At 41.7% G+C, this 12,919-nt stretch overlaps 1 protein-coding gene across 1 annotated transcript in view; it reads left to right on the forward strand.

Annotated features, from left to right (window-relative positions):
• Window positions 1-810, forward strand: part of KATNAL1 (katanin catalytic subunit A1 like 1) — a 121,494-nt gene extending 120,684 nt beyond the window's left edge. Inside the window, exon 12 of the transcript XR_008426437.1 lies at window positions 668-810. The gene's annotated coding sequence lies outside the window, so the exon portion shown is untranslated. The remainder of the gene's footprint in view (window positions 1-667) is intronic.
• Window positions 811-12,919: the final 12,109 nt, after the last annotated feature.

The following is a 12,919-nucleotide window of genomic DNA, read 5'->3' on the forward strand; positions in this document are numbered from 1 at the left end:
ATGCAGGTAAGATGAGTGGCTTTTCAACTGTGATAACTGGTTTAATACATACACTTGTATTATTTATGTAGCACCATTGTAATTGAATATTCCATATGGTGAATTTTCCAGATTACTGTCTGATTTGTCTGATTTTATGAGTCCCCAAAATTGTTAAATTCATATACATTATTATCTTTTTTTAGCAGTTTTAGACTCACAGAAAAATTAAACAGCGAGGAGAATTCTCATATACTTTCTCCCTCCACCTCTCCAATTTCCCCTTTTATTAACATTTTGCTTTGGTGTGGTATGTTTATTATAATGGAATCCATATGGATGTATGATTATAAGGAGGGCCCCCAAAAGCCAGAATTATCTTCTGGAGGGCGGGTACCTTGTAGTGCAGGCTTCCCCACTAGGTGAGTGTTCTAGGAACCCATCTGTATCTGTGTACCAGCTGGTGGTGTTGTGAGAAGCTGTGTTCAGCTTCAGTGAATTTTTTTGAAGACTCTTTCAATGCATTTGCCCATTTCATGATGGGTGATTTACAAGCACATCTGACCGCACTGTGCTGAGTGTTCAACAGTTTTTGACCAAAAACAGCATGACCCCCATGTTCCACCTTCCCCATTCACCCCATCTCACCCCACGCGACTTTTTTTTTTGTTTTCCTGGGTGTAAAAAGTCCTCAAAGGAAAACGTGTTGCTGATGTGGAAGAGGTGAAACAAAAAACGGCAGAAGCACTAAAAGGCATCAAAATCAAAGAGTTCAAAGACTGTTCGGAGCAGTGGAAAAAATGTCCTGACAGGTGTATTGCATTAAATGGAGAGTACTTTGAAGGTGACTGAAGTTTAAACACGTAAGAATACATACACAATTTTTTATAAATAAATTCCCTTCTGGGGTGTTCCCCTACATGTTATTAAAGTTCCTAGTTTACATTAAGGCTCATTCTGTGTTGTACAGTTCATTGGGCTTTAACAAAAGCATTATGCCATGTATCCACCATTAGAGTATCACACAGAACATGTTCTGCCCTAAAATCCTCTGCTTTGGCCTGTTCATTTTTCCCTCTTCCTCAACCTCTGGCAGCCACTGATCTTTCTGTCTCTATAGTTGGCCTTTTCCAGAACATCATATAGTTTAAATCACGGTAAACAGTTTTTTAGACAGACTTATTTCACTCAGCAATATGCATTTTACGCTCTTTCATGTCTGTCTGTAGCTTGACAGTCTGTTCCTTTTCACCATGGAAAACACCGCACCCCGGGGGCATGCCGGCTTGTTCATTTGCTCACCTACTGAAGGACATCTTGGTTGCTTCAAGGTTTAGCAATTAGGGATGAAACTGCTACAAACATTCATACAAACGAGCAGGCTTTAGTGCGGACCTGCTCGCTTCAGTAGATACCTAGGAGTACCGTTGCTGGGATGTATGGTAAGAGTATGTTCAATTTTGTAAGAAAATGCCAAATTCTCTTCCGAAGTGGCCACACCGTTTGCCTTCCTGGCAGCAATGAGTGAAAGCTCCTGCTGCTCCACACCCTCACCAGCGTGTGGTGGTCTTCGTGTTCGATTTTCCCAGTCTGATATGTGTACAGTGGCATCTCTTGCTGTTTTAATTTCCATTTCTCTAATGACCTGATGTTGAACATCTTTTCATATGCTTGTCTACATTTAATTGCTTTTTATTGAAACCCTGCTAAAACACATCACACTTTTTCTCTGAGTTTGTAAAATAGACAATTTGAACTTAACCTTTTCTTTCTGATTCATAGTTACCCACCTACTATGCTCCTGTGGACAGCAGTGGAGGGTAGCAGGGCTTTTCTGCCTATCACTAAGTGGTCTTTGAGTTTTGATGTTTGCCTTTGTAGCATCTTTACTCTTCTGTTATCACTCTGTCAGCCTTATTTCTCTTTCAGTTTCCTACTTCCAGTCTTCAGTGAAGCCAGTGAAACAGTTCTTAGAGTCATGGGTAGATTAGGAGGACAGTTGTTTGGGGATGAGGAGTGATAGGGAGGGTTATTGTCTGAGCTTTAGTGCTTTGTGTTCTTTCTCTAGGCTGTGACCTTTTTAGTTTTATTTTTGGCTTCCAGAAGTATTCCAAAGAAGAGGTAGACCAAATATAAAGTAGATATTTATGCAAAATTATGTTGTCATGCAGTTGTGTAATATTTATAGCTGGAAGGCACCTAGCAACAATTCACTTCCCTACCCTTTTTTGTTGCTGTGACCGTTAATGAAGGTTTGATCTCTTAAAGGTATGAAAGAAAAGAACTAAGGACAACAGTAGGAAACATTTATAGCTAGAGCCTTCTCACTCTCCCTTCAGTCCTTTCTACTCTTAATTGCACATGGCCAGTGCTTCCCAGTAATGTGACACAGTCGCTGGCTCATATGGGTGTTTGCTCAGAGAATCCAGGCACTTAAAAAAATACTTGGAAACTGTGAGTTGAGAGCTGTGCCTGGCGGGCATCAGCTGCTGCCTTTCCAATGGACAGGCTGAAAGGCAGGGTGGACTCACGTCTCACCTGCCCGCTTCACTCAGGGCCGGCTTAGATGCTGGCGGCTGGTGCCAATGGCTTTTCTCCCCTTCCACTGTCAAAATCAGCTGCACTTGGCCCAGACAGAGTCGGGGGTTTACCTGGGATCTCCCAGCTTGTTCACAATCATCACACCTACAACACCAGAACAGACAGGAAAGGGCACCAAGGGAGAGGACCATGTGTTCACTGCCTGCTTCCTATCCACCTCTTCCCTAATTTTAATTTTTCTAAGATCTTCTCAGGACCTTTCATGTAAGTTTTGAGAGGGTCAGGGCATTGAGACCTGAACTTGAGAGCAAATGACTTGGTCCAGTCTCCTTATCTTATGGGTGAAGGAACTGAACCCAGGCAGACATTAAGATATGTGGTCTAGATCACATTCTGAGCTGGGAGACAGGACAGACCTCTTTCTGATCTTGGAGAATGCTGTGGTGTAAGGGAAAAGCGAGCCATGCAACAAAATGCATGTTAAGGAATTTTAAGCTTCTGCAACGTGCCTGATACAGACTATTTACCCAAGTTGATGATAGTTAAGAATAAGATAAATTGACATCATAGGATTGGAACTAACATTTATAATGTTTGCTGTTTGTTTTATTAAATCCATATGGTAGCTCTAAGATGTATTTGCTATTGTTCTCTTTTTGTAGAAGAGGAAATTGAGGCTTATTGAGTGATTTGCTCTAGTCATTTGGCTCTTAGGGAGTGGAAGAAGGAGTGGAACTTAGGTCGCTTTTGTTCCAGAGCTGGTTCCTTTGCATATTCCAAGATGACTTTCAACAATGTGAAGTGCGAAGGCACTCAATTCATGAAATGAATATGTTACCTCCACTCATTTTTCTGGGGTTATTAATCACTTTTTACCTTCTCTTTGCTGAAGTGCTTTTTTACTAGAAGACTTTTAGCAGATGATTATATATCCAGTTATAATATTTATGCATATAATGATGGGGAAAAATAGTGTCTCTTGTGTTGTGGGGTTAAAATAAAGTTGGAATATTGCTGCCATTTGCTGTGTGCAAGGGTAAGTACACACCTACGTGTGTTCAGGGCAGGCTTTATGAAATGAGCCAGTCATTCTAAGAGTTTCCATGAATTATGTGTAGACCACCAACTTAAGTGACAGAGAGCTCTAACAGTTATTTTTATTAATAAGATTCCCTACAGTCTCTGCCCACTGGTGACAAGTCAAGAGCTGTGTGTTGTCGCCATCAGTTACCAGGAGAGGAGCCCCAGGATGCTCAGCTCTGCGTTTGGTGTCCGTAGTAGAAGCACTGCCCCAGAGCTGACTATAGCTTCTGATGTCATAATGCTTTCAATTAGCACACCCTAAATAGCTTCTTTAAATAAAATAACTAATCATGGGATGACTACCGTGTTCCATAACGTAAGTCTTGTAGTGTTAGTGATTATTATGAAATTAGAGAAGGGTGAATCAAGTTTCATTTGGAGTTTGCAAAATATCTCAAGCTATTTTTTAAACATTTTGAAATATATTTTGTAACATTTTCCAAACATACTATTCCAAGCACTTTTTCTCTAATTTTTAAACCTTTGTGTATTTTAAGGAAAATTTAATTCATATGTTTCTGACTCATTTGCACTTATCAGATATACTTTTTAAGAACAATCTGGTTTCCAGGAAGCCTAAGGAACCCTTCTCATGCAGCCTGTCAGCCTTTAAAGCCTTTTTCCCAATCAAAACCTTTTTCCCTAAAGATAAATGTGGATGAAATGTTTTAGTTCACTTTATAATTCAGAGCCTATGTTTCAAATTCTGAGCTGGCTTTGAACATACTATAATAAGTTATGCTGCATTTTACTGTCGGAACTAGCTTCATTTTTTTTTTCTTAAGTGCAAAGAGCTCGTCATAAGTGTGCTCTCTTGAAAGCAGTGTGCTGATGTGCTATACTGTTGGAACAGGTGACAGATGTGGGGTGATCAAACACATCCACCTAGATTAACTACTTTGGGGGATCTGTCATACATATTTTGATATACGTTCAGATGTAGATGTATACACCCATAAAATGTTTAAATTCCTATAGGTTATGTTTTTTTAATCTCTACTTATAAATTCTAACAAGATATTACTATATTCTGGATTAAATTAATAATTTATTGTGAAATGACTGTTAATGTTCTCATCTCTCTTTAGAAATGGTTTTCACCTGAGATTAGTTCAGTAGGTTTCTGTTGCTTAGCAGTAGATTTTGAGGACAGCTTTTTGAAGAGTTTAATTGAACAGGTTGATTGTATGAAATTTTAGAAAAAGTTAGGTCATTGCAGTGAAGGTAAAAGGAAATATGCTGACAACTAATTGGACAGAATGTCACACACACAGAGACTCGGGAAAAGATCTGCAGAAACTTAGCAACAAAAGAATGGAGTTTGCTCAAGGCAGCTAGAAACTGCATTCAGAAATATTCACATTAGAAGAATGTGAATATTTTTCTTGGATCCTCATTACATAATTGTATGAAATACATATTTGATAATCACAAGAAATAACCTCTTCAGTTTTTATTCTTGGGGAAAACTATCATTTTTTCCTTGAATTTTTGAATGTGGGATTATGAAGCAATGAAAACATCTTTTCTGTACTTTTCAAGATATACCAATTTTTAAAATATTTGTCAGTTCCATAAATGGACTCAATATTTTAGAAAGAGCTTTTGGATAGATTAATTCCTTTTAAAAATTAACAGCTAAATTTTTCTTCATTCAAATCTAATAGAAAAACCTCTCCCATGAGGGCAACTTTTACCTTTTACTTTATATTTTTTCCCTAAAATACTTTATTTTACAAGGGGAAATATGCTCACAAAATTATTAAGTTTTTTTATAAAGCAGTATTTATAGAAATCAAGTCAATGTCTGCACTTACGTCTGTCTCCCAAGAGCCTTTGGCCTAAAAGCCCATCTTGGCTCGTGGCCTCCTGTCACGCACGCATAGAGCAGGACCGTGCTGTCGTCGCTGCGCGGGGACACGGGACAGTGCTCCGCAGACTTCCCTGGCGATGCCTCTCCGCCAGTACGCTGCTGTGAGTTGTACAAGGTAACTATATTGGTAGTTACAGAATGTTTGCAATTTACAGTAGTACTTGTATGTAATTTATAAAAATATTCACAAATATAGAAAATTTAAAGACTACTGATATGAAAACACTGAAAAGTAATTTCATTGGTACAAAATGCCCTTGAAAAATTATGAATAATATTTGTATTGAGATCTAATATAACTTTGGGCCAACTAGGTATAGTGATTTAGTTTATTTTAGTGCTTAGTTTTAATGACTGTTGTAGGTGAAAAAGTTACTTGATAAAGGTATGTGGATCCAGGTGGAAGAAAGAAATCATTGGCTATAATTATAAACCATTTTTAACCATTCCCACTAATTCTGCAGAAGTTTTCATTTAACTTTGAGTTTAAATCTACATCTTCCCTATGTCAGTTTTTGTGGATTAATTAGAAGATACATTTTATATGAATAGTTTCAAAACTCACTGAACCTCTTCATTTGGAAGATTTTAAACACAGAAAAATGGTTTCAAGTTTAAGTTGCACATATTAGAGTTTTTAGTAAGAGACTCACTGTTTTTGCCAACAAAATGAGGAAAAACAGAAACAAGTCAGAGACTGAGAGCTTGCCCATCTCTTGCATCCCTGAGCCTCATGCCCCGGAGCTCCGATCTCAGTCCGCCCCCAGACTGTCTGCTTGTTCTGCTGAGTCTGGATGGGCCTGGCTTGAATAACACAGGACTCGCTGAATTCTTCTTGTGAGTTTTCATTTCTCCTCAGTCTTAAGGTCCTGACTTGTAGATAGGATAAAAATGTGTCGCTGTCCATTTCTTCCTCTTCAGTTTCAGTGATCCCTATGCCAGTGTCCATAACAGTCTCTTCAGCTTATGTTCAGGACGTTGCCTGGGGAGGCACCAGGTCATACACTTCTGGCACGGGGTGGGCATTCGGGCAGCTGTCAGCCACGTAAGGTAGTACTGGTACTTGCTAACGACTGCTTGTTCATGCAGCAGGAGGAGAGAGTCTTTTGGTTAGATGAGTGGAATTACTGAAGGGGGGACTGAGAGTGGAACCGAGACTCTCAGTTATTAACAGGTGTGAGAGTCAGCCTGGGAGGGGGGTATATTATGTGACTGACTGGGCAGGATAGATATGAACCCCGATGTTTGGTCTTATTTGGACTGTGTGTACTCTGGTCAAAGCATCATTCCTGCTCTTTGGCTTGAGATCTGTTAGCAATTTAAACAAGGGGTCTATTGGTTGGGTCATATAAGAAGCGTTATGGTTTTGTGAGAACTTCAGCTCCATAGTCAGAAACCTGGATTCTACTCCAGCTCCACCACTTCCAAGCTGGGTGACTTTTGGCAAGTGACTTACCCTTTCTCTGCCTGCTATCTCGCCTTAAGTGGAGAGGATAATAGTATCTTTCTTATAGAACTTGGGAAGATGAGAGCAATCTAACAATAACCAGAGGGGAGTGGGGAGGGGATAGTGGGGAGAGGGGATTACAGGAACTACTATAAAGGACACATGGACAAAACCAAGGGGGAGGGTGGAGGCAGGGGAGGGAGGTGGGTTTGTCTGGGGTGGGGTGGAGGGGGAGGGGAGAAAATGCAGACAACTGTAATTGAACAGCAATTAAAAAAAAGTTTAATAATACACAAAAAGGTTTTTAAAAAAAGAACTTGGGAAGATGAAATGAGATACTGAGCTGATAGTGCACACCATTTTCTGGCTCCATAGTAAAGCCTCAGTCAACGGTAGCTGCAGTGGTGTGCTAGAGCTGGCACCTAGCGGGCTTTCCTATGGCCAGGTCTTGAATACTCAGGAATGATGTCAGTCTTTGAACCACACATAGCTTGGAATTGGCCATAGTGAGTATGTGCACCCTGGAATCAGCACACTCTACACATCAAGGCTTCCTCCTTCACACAGGCCACTTGGAGAGCCAGTTTATCACAGGCTAGCTATTTTAATCTTGTGTGGGTTTTTCCTTCCCTTCTGCAAGTAAAGCAGTTGTGGGTGCCTCTCACAGCTCGTTGTCAGTCTTTCTGAAATTTGTAGGTACCATGGTGGGTAATATTCCAAACCCCTGCCAGGCATCCAGAAAAGGGGCGGTTTCATTTGCAGTGAGCCATGTTTGACTCGAGGGGCTTGGGGACTGCCAAAATTAGGGAGCACCCTTCTCTTTTATTGCAATGTAACAAATCATAGGACACCAGAATGCTCATGTCTCTGTGGTCAATTAATATTCAACAAAGGGGGCAAAAGCATAAAATAGAGTAATAATCGCCTCTTCAACAAATGGTGTTGGGAGATCTGGACACCTACATGTGAAAAAATAAAACCCAACCACCAACTTACAGCATACAACAAAATAAACTCAAGATGGATAAAAAGACTTATATTTAAGTCACGGCACCGTGGAATCCTAGAGGAGAACATGGGCAGGAAAATCTGATATTCCATTCAGCAATATTTTCACCAATATGTCCACTAGAGCAAGGGATATAAAGGAAAGAATAAACAAATGGGACTTCATCAAAATAAGAAGTTTCTGCATGACTAAAGAAAACATCAGCAAAATGAAATGGGAACCAACTGTATGGGAAAATGTAATTGCCAATGATACCTCAGACAAGGGTTTGATCTCCAAAATATAAACTCACATGACTCCACACCAGGAAGACAAAGAACCCAATTAAAAAATGGGCAAAGGACCTGAACAGACACTTCTCCAAGGATGATGTACAGAGGGCCCAGAGACAAAGGATGCTCAGCATCACTAGCCATCAGAGAGATGCAAATTAAAACCACAATGAGGTACCACTGCACACCAGTCAGAATGGCCATCATTAATCAACAAACAACAAGTGCTGGTGAGGTTGTGGAGAAAAGGGAACCCTAGTGCACTATTGGTGGGGATGCAGACTGGTGCAGTCACTATGGAAAACAGTATGGAATTTCCTCAGAAAACTAAAAATGGAACTGCCTTTGACCTGGCAATTCCACTGCTGGGATTGTACCCTAAGAACCCTGAAACATGAAAAGAACTTATGTACCCCAATGTTCATAGCGTTATTTACAATAACCAAACTGGAAACAGCCTAAGTGCCCATCAATAAATGAGTGGATCAAAAAACTGTGGTACATTTACACAATGGAATACTACACAGCAGAAGGGAGCTCCTACCCTTCACAACAGCATGGTTGGAACTGGAGAGCATTATGCTAAGTGAAATAAGCCAGTCAATGAAAGACAAATAATGTATGATCTCACCTATAAGTGGAACCTAATCAACAAAACCAATAAGCTAGTAAAATATAACCAGTGACATTGAAATAAACTGACAGTGACCAGAGAGGAGGGGGAAGAAGGATAAAGGGGGAAAGTAGGGGAAGGGTCAAATCAAGGAAAATGTATAAAGGACCGGTGGACAAGGACTGTGGGAGGCGGGGCGAGGACTGAATGTGGGAGGGTGGGTGGGGCAGGGCAGGGGAGAGTAATGGGGGAAAAGGGGGACAACTGTGACTGAACAACAACAGCAAAAAGAAATAGACCAAAGTGTCCATTCAGTCTGAGCTATGTCTAGGCAGTACCCACGCAGCTTTCAACCTCTTGCCAAAGGTGAGGCTCTTCAGTTGTCCAGAAGGTTCTGAAACCCAGAACTGGCATGGCTTCCGTAGCGGTCGTGGCAGACACGTGCACCCAGAAGTGTTGTGCGTCCGAGGTTCCAGCAAAGGTAGGAGAGGCAGGAGGAAGGCGGGGTTCTGTTCTCACTTCTTTCAGTACCTTCCCTGAACCAAAATATGGAACTTGGTAGCACCCAATTAGAACTGTCTTTCCTCATTTAGCACACTAAGAATCAAACTTCTCCCTCTTTACAATAGAAATAAAAAAGCAAGCATAATTTGTCAACAAAGAGATGCTTTAAACAGGGAATTTACAAACCGCACGCTGTCTTATTGTAGATATTTGCACATCTTCTAGAGAGGATCACACAGCTTTGTATACCTTAAGAAGTACAGACTAGGTATACATTTGTTAATCCCATTTGCTTTTCACAAGAAAGAGCAAGCATTGCATGATATCAGGGTCTCAGGTTCTGTAATGGAGAGGTTCCCAGGTTTTCTGCATAAGGAAGTTTCCTGTATAGTCGATGGCGGATTGTGCCAGAAAGGGGTCTGGAAGGACTAGCCAGGACTTGTTTTCCCATGTATTCTAACTTGAATCTTATACAAATACTCATTTATGTAGGTCTATTATTCAGACCTTTATAAAGTCAGTTCTAAAGCTCAGCAGATTCCAGGCCTATCCCCTGCCTTGAGGACCTCATCCTGGTAGGAGAGATCCCTGATCTCTCCCAACAAGCCAAAGTAGGTGGAGCAAAAGTAGGTTTAAGTTGTGAGTATGGGAAATGCAGTTTATTCTTGTATTATTATTTATTAACTATTATTTCCCATACAAAAAACTGTAAACCTACTTTTGCCCCACCCTGTATGGTAACACTGGGTGTATGGCTGAGCAGTGGTTTGGAGGAAGGAAGGGCAAAGAGGGCTCCCCAGAGGAGGTGATGTCGGCCATATTCTGAAGCATGAATAGGAGCCTACCAGGTGGCGAGAGGGAACTAACTAGTTCAGATAAACAGTCCTGGTGACTTGTGTCAGAGTTGTGGTTGCCTTTTACTGGAGTGAGCTCTTTTACTGCTGTTTCTTCTCCAGGCGGTGAGCCCAGTGAGGGAAGAGAGCACTCCCCTTGCCTCCTCTGCAGGGCTTTGTAAACGGCAGGCGCTCCCATGCCCAGCGGGCAGTGAGACTGCAATTATACGAGCTCTCCTTTCTTTGTGACCCTGTAAGCGGAGCTGTTCTGAAGAACGCTAACACGAGGACACACAGGATGAGGCTGAGCTTGGCTTGAAATCAGCTCCTAAGCAGAAAGCCCAGAGCAGAATTGGATGTCTGGTCTGTGGCTGTGGTCTAAATAAACACAAAACCTCATTTCCTTTCCTTTTTGTAGCTTCAAGCTACCTCATTGCGATGACTGGTTATTGAGCTGTGGATAAGCTGCTTTGCTGGCTTTCTCAGGAGGGATGTGGCTGCCCAGACTCAGGGGCCCTGCTCCCTCAGTGGTGTCATCCCCACGTGCGGTGCTGATGGCCCGTCTCTGCTGTCTCGGTGTCTCCTCAGTGTGAGACCCCTGCTGTTTTCCAGGCCCACGTGCAGCCTGTTAGCCCATCCTGGAGTTGTCTAGAGGATCGAATTTTTCTGCATAGGAACAAGCCTACTTCATAAATCAAAGGTGCCTCCCCATTTGCAGTTGAATATGAAGTTTACACATTTCAATTGAAACTCATAAACCTATTTTTGCATTACACTTAATAGTAATTTCTTTTAGTTATTTCCCTCAGGCTACAGAAGAATGGAAAAACAGGTCTGAGCTCTTTATTTTGACTATGTTCACATTTTGTAAATCTGACCTGATTTCTTTTCTCTGAAATTGACACACATATAACAATACATCACTCTGAACAGAGACTGATAAGTAGGGACAGGTTTGCCTATAACCATGTTCATCCCACCTAAATTATCCTGTCAGTTCCCTTGGAAAGTTCATCTGCTTTTTTGCCCTAACTTGCTGCATCAGGTGGATGTGTGCCACCTAACGGGTGTGGCATCACCCGGGAAATGGTGAGGAGCTTTGTGTCCAGATTAGGTCATGTTTTAAGACATATCTATTTCAGAGCTAAAAGGGACCTTAGACCATGTAATCCAGTTTCTCATCTTGAGCTACGTAGTTCATGTGTTCTGTGAAAATCTTTCAAATACTGTGTTTTCATTTAGATGAACAACCATATGTATATATACGCAAAGCCTGGCCCAGGGGGATGATCCCTCTGAGTGGAGAACTGTGAGATTTCAAGGTGACAACTTGGCTCCAGGGATAGGATGGAAATTTCCTACAGAATTGGAAGGCCAGGGAGCTCTAGGGCCAGACAGACATTTAGGGATCTTTTCTAGTAGAGGAACTGAGACCTAGGGAGAGGATCTGCTCAAGATCACAGAGCAGGAATCCACTCCAGTACTCTCTTCAAAGCAGAGCTACTGCTTTGCTCTTCATAAAAAGAAAACACTTGTTTGTTAAGTTATACCCCCTTTCGGAAACAAATACAGCAGAACTGAGTGGTCAAACTGGGGAGCAAAACTGACTCAGTTTTCTATCAGTTTCATTCCAGCCACATTTGTATTAGAGGCAACAGATTTAAGTTCATCGCGTAACATCAACAGAGCCCTGGGAGATGTTAGTTCTGGAGTAAGTCACAGTCCCTGCCAAGGCAGACCATGCATCTCTGTTTTATAAACAGTCTACCCCTCATGCTGATTTACTTTAAAAAACACCCGTATGTAGACAGTAGGTGGACAACTCAATACTAGAGACTTTAAACTGGGTGAGAGCTATTCAGTGGGCATTCCATGGGCTCCTGATGTCCTCACAGTGTTCAACTGATAAAAAAATAACAAAACACGGCACTTCCGTGGGAAATGTGAGTAACCTTTATTCAGCCTCTGACCTTACCAGCACTTCACTTCTGGTTTTCAGAGATTTCAAATGCCAAGGTCAGTGACCAGTGAAAAGGTGATAAGATAGCTGGAAGTTACTAGAGGAGATTCCATGTGGAGGACTATGGTTGGGAGACAACAGGAAGAGGAAAAACTGGAGCTGCCAATACTTGAGGGAGGAGGTAGATGGTTAGCTTACTGCACGAGAAGCTTACAAATAAGATTCTAAAGGACAGCGGCAGGATGACCACTGTGCCCTGGACAGCCTGAACATGCAGAGTAATCCCTCTTCTCCCAGGGGAGCTCACAGGCAAACACCATGATGGATAGACACACAATTCTCGGTTAACAGTCACACTTCCCATTTGATAATCTCTTACACCTGTGACCACAACAATTTAAATGTTCTCTGCATTTGTCAGTGTTTTAGACAACATTGGTCACGCGTAGGGGATTTCTTGTAGAGCTACCAGCATGGTTGAGCATAGGTGGCACGTATGGGTGGGGCCGTAGGGGAGAAAGCGCACCCCTTCCCCAGACATTTTCCACTGTTAGCCCGTGGCAGCGAAAGAGGAGGGGAGGAGGAAACAACACACCTAAAAGGAGTTTACTGAAAACGCTTGGATCTGGAGACTGGAGGCAAGATCAGTCCGACTAAATTTTGAAAAGTCCTCTTTCTGTTTTTTCACTTCTCTCTCCTCCTAGAACATCTGACACATCAAGTGCCCAGTACCTGCAGGTTTTCTAAAGCATCATGTTTTAATATACCACTAAACCTTCTCTATATTGCATCAAAATAATCCCCC

Source organism: Desmodus rotundus, chromosome 3 (genome assembly GCF_022682495.2).
Source record: "Desmodus rotundus isolate HL8 chromosome 3, HLdesRot8A.1, whole genome shotgun sequence".
Classification (NCBI taxonomy): Eukaryota; Metazoa; Chordata; class Mammalia; order Chiroptera; family Phyllostomidae; genus Desmodus; species Desmodus rotundus.